The sequence below is a fragment of the Phyllostomus hastatus genome, unplaced genomic scaffold (genome assembly GCF_019186645.2).
Source record: "Phyllostomus hastatus isolate PE091 unplaced genomic scaffold, TTU_PhHast_1.1 phas_contig_1, whole genome shotgun sequence".
In the NCBI taxonomy this organism is placed as follows: Eukaryota; Metazoa; Chordata; class Mammalia; order Chiroptera; family Phyllostomidae; genus Phyllostomus; species Phyllostomus hastatus.
The window spans coordinates 34,450,307-34,461,272 of NW_025333498.1; positions in this window are offsets into that span (position 1 = coordinate 34,450,307).

Consider the following 10,966-nt stretch of genomic DNA (forward strand, 5'->3'; position numbering starts at 1 on the left):
GGGGTAGGGTTGAGGGTGGGAGAGGGGGATGGTTAGGGTGGGGCAGTGGTGGGGGGAAAATGGAGATGACTGTACTTGAACAACAATAAAAAAGAAAGAAAGAATAATAAGTAGTTTTATATCATGGACTTGAGGAACAACAATACTCTGAACCATACAGGAATGCAGGGTAAATTAATTAAATAAATTACTGAGAAATAGATTCTGTTATATCTTCAGATTTGTAGTGATTAATCAATACATTGTACTACAAAGAAATCTGAGATATCCTTATTTTATATATCATACTGAAACAAAATTCATATTCAGTTGGACTAAAACTTTGAGTATATATGATAAAGATACTAAAAATATAAGAAAATAGTGATTACTATTTACTTGATTTCAGTGGGTAGAAAGAATGTATAAGCATACAAAGAAAAGATAGCATTAAAGGAAGAGTTACATTGATCACATGTAGTATATGACTTATGTAAACAAAGTCATTATGTACAAAAATGAAAGGGATAATGATACCTAGAAATAATTTTGTACAAAGCAAGAGATACTTCTCATCATCCCCTCAAATGAAAAAATCAATAATATGCATGAAAATTTCTCCCTAAAAAAGTGAGCAAGATATCTGAACAAGTAACAAGAACGAAGAAATAAAAGTGGCAAAAATATATGAAAACTTAATCTTCCTTAGTAATTAGTGAAATGCAGATAACATAAAAAAATTCATACTTTTGTATGCAATTGGCCAAGGCAATGCCTAATACTAGCAATAATAAAGGTGTTTTCACAATTTTCTTGCAGGAGTAAAATTGGCACAGCCTACTTAGAATACAAGATAGCAATATGTGCCTTACAATCTTAAATAAATTTCCCATTCCTAGAATCTAGCATAAGGAAATGAACAGAACTGTAATTAAAGGCTTGGCAATGGAACGTGAATTGCAATTTTCTATTATCATAATAGAAAAGTTTAAAGAAACTAAATATCTAACTGTAAGAAAATTACAGTACAGCCATGGGATGAAGGATTATGTAGTAACTGAAAAACATGTTCTGAAAATAAACTCCTGGCATACTCAAAAAACTTTCAAGACATGCAAGGTTAAAAATAATAAAACCAAAATACAAAATAATGATTTTGCATATATGTAATATATTAAAAAAATAACAACCATAGTCTCAGTATAGGAAAATGATAGGTGATTGTTGATTGTTTTACCTCTTAAAATATTTTAAGAACCACTCATAAAATCAGACTACTAAAGCATAGGTTTCTTCTCATATAAGACTGGTTAAGGAAAATGTTACTCAGAACCTGAACACCAATTTCAGAGCCAGTAGATCCCCTCATTGCTCCCCCAAAACAAAATTCAGAGAGAATTGAGACAACTTCTGCAATAACAAGGTAAAAAGATTCAGTCTTCTCTAAATATCAACTGCTCATTCTTTAAAATTCCAGAGAGTGTAAGCAAGTTTTCTAGCAATAAGCATTTGCCAAATGTCAACTATGAAATTCTATTATCTGGATAAAATAATAAGCTAAATGCTGTTCATATTGTTCCAAACTTAATTTTCTGACTTCTTCTCTGACCTCCAGAGTCCCACATTTAACTCTCTATTCGGGATCTAACCTTTAAGGTTTTGTGGAGTTCACCAGCAAACATGTGCAAAAAATACAGTTGTATTCCCTCTGTCCTCTCCTAGCTCCTCAAGCCCCTGTATCAGCAGCTTCTGCCTCCTCACTTTCTCAAAAACACATCTAATTTTTCATGCTCAAATTTGACATTTTTCTCTTTCTCCAGCTCTATCCTTCATCTATCCAGTTCTAATTCAATGAAATGCTACTACCTGGCGGAAGCCCCCTCATCTCTCTTGTGCTGCTGAATAGCCTTCCATCATGTTTCTTAGCTCACACTGTTGCTCATCTTCCCAACTGCCCATTTGTCACAAAATAGTTATAGTAGCTATTAAAAATACTAATTAGGTAGCGTCATTCTCTGCATTAAGAATCTCTAAAGTTGCTGTCTTAATTTGGGTTTTTCCTGAAGCAGACCTTGATAAGGATTGAAGTACAAAAAATTTGTTTTGCAATTGATTCTAATGAACACCAGCCCAAGACTGAGGACACAAGATAGAAAAGGGAAGAAAGCCACAAATGGTACATTACTAAGAACATTGTCACCATGAGCAATTCAGGCTCTTGGTAGAATTCAGTTCCTTGTGTTTTTAGGGCTGAAATTCCCTGTAAAGTCCTAGCTGCATATCTTCTGGGTGCCACATTCAGTTCCTCAAGGGTGTTTTCATTCCTTGCCAAATGGCCCCTTCCATCTTCAAGCCAGCCGGAGTATATCAAATTATTCTGGACTTGCCCTCCTGTCCTCAGCCAGAGAAAACTGACTGCTTTTAAGGGCTAATGTGATTAAATCCATCCAGATAATTATCTTAAGATCAACTGATTTGGACTATTAATCACATATGCAAAAATCCCTCTACAGTAATACCTAAATTTCTGTTTGACTATCTAGGAAAATACATATACACACTAGGCTGGGAATCTTGGGAACTCATCTTAGAATTCTGCCTACCATACCATCCCAAGGTTCAGTCAATCTACCAGTTCTCCATAATGGTGTATAAGGCAGGGTCACTGGCTTCTCTGTTCTTAGGCCCATTGTTAACCTCCTTCAAAAAAAAAAGTGAATTCTTTGGCCTAAGGCTATATTATGCTGAACCCCATTTTGATAAATCAAGATCAGTTGACTTCAAGTCACCCCTTTGTGAATAGTGGTGCTAGCTCTGGTACTGTTGGCATGAAATGCAAACCCATACCTGTAATATATATCCATCTAAACAATGATTAATTGATGCCCCTCCGTAGGTGGAAGAGGTCAGGTGTAATCAATTTGTTTCAAGTCGCTTGTTACTCTCCTCCAGGAATGTGTTCTCAGAGCCTTTAAGGCTGGTTAGATGTTCAGCAACAATAACAGCTATATGCCTTGGATACATGGTATTCTTAGTCTTTCTCCCCAGGGCCTCTCCATTTTGGGCTTGTTGTGCAATCAGTGGAGTGGTTGAGGGCAGAAGCTGACTGATCTCCATATGATCACCTTATTCTACACAGAGATTATCCAGTGTGGTAGGACGAGGAACATCTGTTGCTGGTAGGCATTATCGTGAGACAAAAAGAGCCATGCAGTCTGTACGGAGTCCTACAGATCCATCCACACACTTCTTTCCCACATGTCATTGCTCTGGACCTGCCAGGTCCCTGACCAATCAATCAAATTATTTGTCACTGAGTGGACCACTGTGTATATATCCTGAATTTCAACTACTTATCTCTCCCTTCTAAATTGATGACTAGATAAGTTTTGCTTAAATGTCTGCCAGTTGGGGGGATGTCTCCCTTAGCACTATCGTTCAGGACCCTCACTACCTAGAGTTGCAGTGTATCAATTATCCATTTGAATATTTTTAGCATTATAACTAGCCAATCCACCCTCTTTTCAAACAGCTCTATTGAAATATAAAGCACGCACCTTACAACCTACCATTTAAAGTATATAATGCACTGGCTTTTAGTATATTCACAAAATTGCTCTTTCATTATCACAATTAATTTTAGAGCATTTTCATTACCTCAGAAAGAAAGCACTTACCAATTATTCCCTAACCTTCCACCTCTTCCAGTTCTGAGAAATCACTAATCTGCTTTCTAACTCTACAGATCTGCCCATTCTGAGTATTTTATATAAATGGTATCATACAAAGTGTGGTCCGTTGTAACTGGCTTCTTTCACTTAGCATAATGTTTTTGAGATTTATCCATGTTTCAGCATGCATCAGTACTCAATTTCTTTTTATTGTAAAATAATATCCCATTAATGGATATAACATGTGTCCTATATTCATCAGTTGGTGACATTTGGGTTGTCAGTGATGCCATGGGATTCTGAGAAATCAGCTTAGGATTGATCCTGAATGTGGCACTTCTCTTATATGGTGGATCTTTGCTGTTTCTGACTGTCCTTAGGACTTGGTGGGTGGCAACACCTAGTTTACGGTAGAAACTCTGGCTGCATAGGCATAGGCATTTGATGGCCCATTATCAGGAACTCACTCTACCGGAGCCCAATACCATGGCAGGAGAGAAATCTGCAAAATCTATGACCTTGTTGGAGAACCCAAAGACTGCTTTGTGAATCTCCTTTTGGATGCTGCCCAAGACTTGACATGTTGTCATTATTTACCACAGATTCTTCTAGAAATGTGGAATTTGCCAGATCTCATAGAACACTCATCAAGACTGCTTACACTGCAACCTGAACTTACCACAAAATTGTCCCTCACTGTAAATCCTAGTCAAAACTGGTAGCTTTCTAAGTAGCTTGATAAATGGGTCAGAGAAATATTTCTAAGTGTGGCACCAGCAGTATCCGCTGCTTTCCATTTTATTTAAAACTAAAAGCAGAACAGTGTGTGCCATGGCATGCAGATGACTTCATGAGCCACCCTTCCTCACCCACGTCTCCTACCTAAGCTGCCACCACTCACTATGACTTCATATTGCTTCAGAGAATGCAAAATTTGATCTGTCTTCAGGCCTCTGTACACTCTGTGCCTCTGACCTAAATGCTCTTCCCACACATGTCCTCAGACTGGCCCCTTCCCAGCAGTCTGGTCTCTGTCCAAATAGCAGCACCACAGATTCAGACAGATTGTCCTTCCTGACTGCTCAACACAAGTTCCTCCCTCCTTTCACGTCCCCTTGCTTTGAATTCCTTTTCATTCTATTCTCTGTTTTATTCCTTTATGAAACTTACCTCTAAAATTATGACACATGTTTATTCATTTACTTATTTATTTCCCCCCTTAAGAATATAAACTTCACAGAAGCATTGAACTTGCCTACCTGGCTCTCTGGCGCATGCCTTCCATCTGACACACTCATTGAATAAGTGAATAAAGTAAGTAGAGGGATTGTCATGGATAGTCACTTTACAGAAAGAAGAAATTGACATTTTTTCTTTTGTATATATTTTTTATTTTAATTGTTGTTGCAGTGAAATTTTCTATCTTTTATTCCCATCCCAACCCACCCACCCAGCCCTTCCCTCCCATTTCCACCTGCCCTTGGTTTTTATCCATGTGTCCTTTATAATTGTTCCTGTAAACCCTTCCCCTTTTCCCCTGAAATTCCCTCTCCTCTCCCCTCTGAACACCGTCAGACTGTTCTCTATTTCAGTGTCTTTGGCTATATTTTGGTTGTTTCTTTGTTTTGTTCTTTAGGTTCCTGTTAAAGATGAGATCATATGGTATTTGTCTTTCACCGCCTGGCTTATTTTGCTTAGCATAATGCTTTCCAGCTCCATCCGTGCTGTTGCAAAGGGTAGGAGCTCCTTCTTTCTTTCTGCTGCATAGAATTCCATTGTGTAAATGCACCATAGTTTTTTGATCCATTTATTTACTGATGGGCATCTAGGTTGCTTCCAACACTTGGCTATTGTAAATTGTGCTGCTATGAACATTGAAGTGCATAGGTTCTTTTGGATTGGTGTTTCAGCATTCTTCGATATAATCCTAGCAGTAGAATTGCTGGGTCAAAAGGCAGCTCCATTTTTAGTTTTTTGAGAAAATTCCATACTGTTTTCCACAGTGGTTGTGCCAGTCTGCTATCCCACCAACAGTGCACTAGGGTCCCCTTTTCTCCACAACCTCTCCAACACTTGTTGTTTGTTGCTTTGTTTATGATGGCCATTCTCACTGGTGTGAAGTGGTATCTCATTGTGGTTGTAATTTGCATCTCTCTGATAGCTTGCAATATTGAACATCTTTTCATGTGTCTCTGGATCCTCTGTATGTCCTCCTTGGAGAAGTGTCTGTTCAAGTCCTTTGCCCACTTTTTAATTGGATTGCTTGTCTTCTTAGAGTGGGGTCCTGTGAGTTCTTTATATATTTTGGAGATTAAACCCTTGTCTGAGGTATCATTGGCAAATATGTTTTCCCACACAGTTGGTTCTCTTTTTATTTTAATACTGTTTTCTTTAGCTGTGCAGAAGCTTTCTATTTTGATGAGACCACATTTGTTTATTATTTCCTTTATGTCCCTTGCTCTGGGGGACGTATCAGTAAAAATGTTGCTGTGTGAAATATCTGAGATTTTTCTGCCTGTGTTCTCCTCTAGGACTTTAATGGTGACATGGCTTATATTTAAGTCTTTTATCCACCTTGAATTTATTTTTGTGTATGATGTAAGTTGGTGCTAGTGTTTCATTTTCTGCAGGTGGCTGTCCAGTTCTCCCAACACCATTTGTTGAAGAGACTGTTTTTCTCCATTTTATGTTGCTGCCCCCTTTGTCAAATATTAATTGGCTGTAGAGACTTGGTCTTATTTCTGGGCTCTCTGTTCTGTTCCATTGGTCCATGTGCCTGTTTTTATGCCAGTACCAGGCTGTTTTGATTATAGTGGCCTTGTAGTATAGTTTAGTGTCAGGTATTGTGATCCCTCCTACTTTACTCTTCTTTCTCAAAATTGCAGCAGCTATTTGGGGTCATTTATGGTTCCATATACATTTTTCAAATGTTTGTTCTATGTCTGTGAAATATGCCATTGGTACTTTAATAGGTATTGAATTGAATCTGTAAATTGCTTTGGGTAGTATGGACATTTTGATAATGTTAATTCTTCCAATCCATGAACACGGTATATGTTTCCATTTGTTTGTGTCTTCCTTGATTTCTTTCCTGAGTGTTATGCAGTTTTCTGAATACAGGTCTTTTATCTCTTTGGTTAGGTTTATTCCTAGATATTTTATTTTTCTTTTTACTATTTCAAATGGGATTTTCTTCTTGATTTCTGCTTCTGCTGTTTCATTGTTGGTATAGAAAAATGCCTTTGATTTCTGGATATTGACTTTGTATCCCGCTGTTTTGCCAAATTCGCTTATTAGGTCAAGCAGTTTTTTGGTAGAGTCTATAGGATTTTCTACGTACACTATCATGTCATCTGCAAACAATGACAGTTTTATTTTCTCCTTTCCAGTTTGGATGCCTTTTATTTCCTTTTCTTGTCTAATTGCTGTGGCTAAAACTTCCAATACTATATTGAATAAAAGTGGTGAAAGTGGACAGCCTTGTCTTGTTCCTGATCTTAGTGGAAAAGATTTTAGTTTTTCCCTTTTGAGTATGATGTTGGCTGTAGGTCTCTAATATATGGCCTTTATTATGTTGAGGAATGCTCCCTCTATTTCCACTTTGCTGAGTGTTTTTATCATAAATGGTGCTGTACCTTATCAAATGCTTTTTCCACATCTATTGATATGATCATGTGGTTTTTGTCTTTGCTTTTGTTTATGTGATGTATTACATTTACTGATTTGAGAATATTGAACCATCCTTGAATCCCTGGGATGAATCCCACTTGATCATGGTGTATGATCCTTTTAATGTATTGTTGGATGTGGTTTGCCAATATTTTGTTGAGGATTTTAGCATCTATGTTCATCAGCGATATTGGCCTGAAGTTTTCTTTCTTTCTTTTTTTTAAAGATTTTATTTATTTATTTTTAGAGAGGGAATGGAAGGAGAAAGAGAGAGAGAGAGAAACATCAATGTGCAGTTGCTGGGGGTCATGGCCTGCAACCCAGGCATGTACCCTGACTGGGAATCGAGCCTGCAACACTTGGGTTCACAGCCCGTGCTCAGTCCACTGAGATACACCAGCCAGGGCTTGACGTTTTCTTTCTTTGTTGTGTCTTTATCTGGTTTTGGGATTAGGATGATGCTGGCTTCATAAAAAGAGTTTGGGAGTCTTCCATGATTCTGGATTTTTTGGAATTGTCTGTGGAGGATAGGGGTTAGCTCTTCCTTAAATGCTTTGTAGAATTCTCCTGTGAATCCATCCAGACCCGGACTTTTGTGTGTCAGGAGTTTTTTCATTACTGCTTCAATTTCATCTGCTTTTATTGGTCTGTTAAGGCTTTCTGCTTCTTTTTTATTGAGTTTTGGAAGATTATATTTTTCTAGAAATTTGTCTATATCACCTAGGTTTTCAAATTTCTTGGCATACAGTTCTTCATAGTAATTTCTTACAATCCTTTGTATTTCTGTGGTATCAGTGGTAATCTCTCCTCTTTCATTTCTGATTGTGTTTATTTGGGTCCCTCCTCTTTTTTTCTTGATGAGCCCACTTAAAGGCTATTTGATTTTGTTTATCTTTTCAAAGAACTAGCTTCTGGATTCATTGATCCTTAGAATTCTGCTTTTAGTCTCTATGTCATTTAATTATGCTCTGATCTTGGTTATTTCCTTCCTTCTGCTTGCTCTGGGCTGTCTCTGTTGTTATTCCTCGAGTTCTTGTAGATGTAGGGTTAGGTTGTTTGTTTGAAATGTTTATATCTTTTTTTAGGTAGGCCTGTATTGCTATGAACTTCCCTCTCAGGACAGCCTTGGTTGTGTCCCACAAGTTTTGGGTTGTTGTGAGTTCATTTTTGTTTGTTTCCAGAAACTTTTTGATTTCTTCCTTTATCTCATTGTTGATCCATGCATTATTTAATAGCATGCTATTCAATCTCCATGATTTTGAGTGTTTCGGGTTTCTTCCCTTGGGGTTGGTTTCTAGTTTTAGTTCTTTGTGGTCAGAGAAAATGCTTGGTATAATTTGAATTTTCTTGAATTTGTTGAGGCTTGCTTTGTGTCCTATCATGTGGTCTATCTTTGAAAATGTTCCATGTGTATTTGAAAAGAATGTGTATTTTCCTTCTTTGGGATGAAGGACTCTCTCTCTCTCTCTATATATATATATATCAGTTAAGTCTATTTCCTCTAGGGCATTATTCAATGCCACAATATGTTTGTTGATATTTTGTTTGGAAGATCACCCACACTTTTGACAGTGGGGTGTTAAAATCCCCTACTGTAATTGTGTTGCTGTCAATATATTTCTTGAAGTCCTCTAAGATTTTCTTTATGTATTTGGGTGCTCCTATATTGGGTGCATATATATTTACAATGTTTAAGTCTTCTTGGTGGATTCTTCCCTTGAGTATTATGAAGTGACTTTCTCAGTCTCTTTTTATGGGTTTTGTTTTGAAGTCTATTTTGTCTTATATGAATATTGCTACCCCGGCTTTTTTTTTCCTGTCCATTTGCTTGGAAAATTTGTTTCCAGCCCTTCACTTTTAGCCTGTGTATATCTTTTGTCCTGAGGTGGGTCTCTTGTAGGCAACATACGTGTGGGTTATGCTTTCTTATCCATTCAGCTATTCTATGTCTTTTGATTGGAGCATTTAATCCATTTACATTTAAGGTTATTACTGATAGGTACTTATTCATTGCCATTTTCATACCTGTGTTCCTTTCTCTCTCTTCTCCTTCCTTTCCCTTAAAGCAGGCCCTTTAGCATCTCTTGCAGAGCTGGTTTGGTGGAGGTGTATTCTTTTAGACTTCTTTTATCTGGAAAGCTTCTTATTTTGCCTTCTATCTTGATTGAGAGCCTTGCTTGGTAAAGTAGCCTTGGCTGGGACCTCTGGTTCTCATTACTTGGAATATTTCTAGCCATTCTCTTCTGGCTTGGAGTGTTTCCATTGAGAAGTCAGCTGCTACCCTTATTGGGACTCCCTTGTATGTTACTTCCTGTTTCTCCCTTGCTGCCTTTAAGATTTTCTCTTTGTCTTGGTATTTTGCCATTTTAATTATGATATGTCTTGAAGTGACCCTCTTTGGGTTCTTCTTGATTGGAACTCTCTGTGTTTCCTGGATTTGTGTGACTTTTTCTCTCATCAAATTAGAGATGTTTTCCATCAGTACTTTTTCAAATAGATTTTCTATCCCTTGCTCTTCCTCTTCTCCTTCTGGTATCCCTATTATACGGGTATTATTACTTTTCATATTGTCTTGCATTTCTCTTAATCCCTCTTCATTCTTTTTGAGCCTCTTTTCCTTTTGTTGCTCCTTCTGGGTGATTTCTTCTACTTTGTCCTCTAGCTCACTGATCCAATCTTCTGCTTCATCAGTCTTGCTTTTCATTCCTTCTACTGTGTTCTTCAGTTCAGGAATTCTTCATTTCCTCTTGGCCCTTGTTGGTAGTTTCTATTTCCTTTTTCAAGTTGATATAGTTTGCAGTGAGCTCATTGTAGCTTCCCTGTAGTTTCTGGTAGCTCATTGTGAACTCATCGAGCTTCTGGACAATCATTGCTTTAAACTCAATATCTGATAGTTGAGTTGCCTCTATTTCATTTAGCATTCTTTCTGAGGCTTCCTCCTTTCCTTTCATTTGGGGATTGTTTCTTTGTCTTCCCATTGTTTGTGAGACTCTTCTTGTTAGCCTCAGCTTCTTAAATTGATCTGTTCTAGCTCCCTGGATTTGTGGTGTGAACTTCTGTGGTAGAATACCAGTGAGTTTCAGTGGTGCAGTTTCCTTGATCTCCCGAGCTCACTGGTCTCGGGCTGTCATTTAGGTAGGTTCTGTGTTTGTCTTTGGGTTTTGATTGTTGTTGGGATCTTTCCTTTGGTGGTTCCTTCCCACCAGCTGGTTAACTGAGGGTCACTCTGTCCACCACCTCTTGTATTTTGTCATGCTGGTGGGGGCAGGTTTTGTTGAAGCTGGTTCTTCCGTGTGTATGAGGTTTTGAGGGTTCTCTCTTGCTCTTGTTCAGTTGTTTGTACTGGGTACTGTCTCTACTATTTAGTTGTATTTCCAGATAGGTCCTGGATTGAGGTTTGTGTGGTTTCAAACCCTCCTTCACCTTCTTCTATTGTTATCTGTTAGTGGTTCCTTTGTTGTTGGGTTTCCTCTTCCAGTGGGTATCCTGGTGTTCACCACTTCCACCTACACTTTTTTTGTGATCCGTTGGAGTGGGAAGGCAAAATGGTTTAAGACAGCAAGAGACTATGCTATGATATTTATAGTAGCAGCCAGAAGAGAAGAGATAGGAGATCCTTTGGCTATGTATAGTATTAACTGTGATCT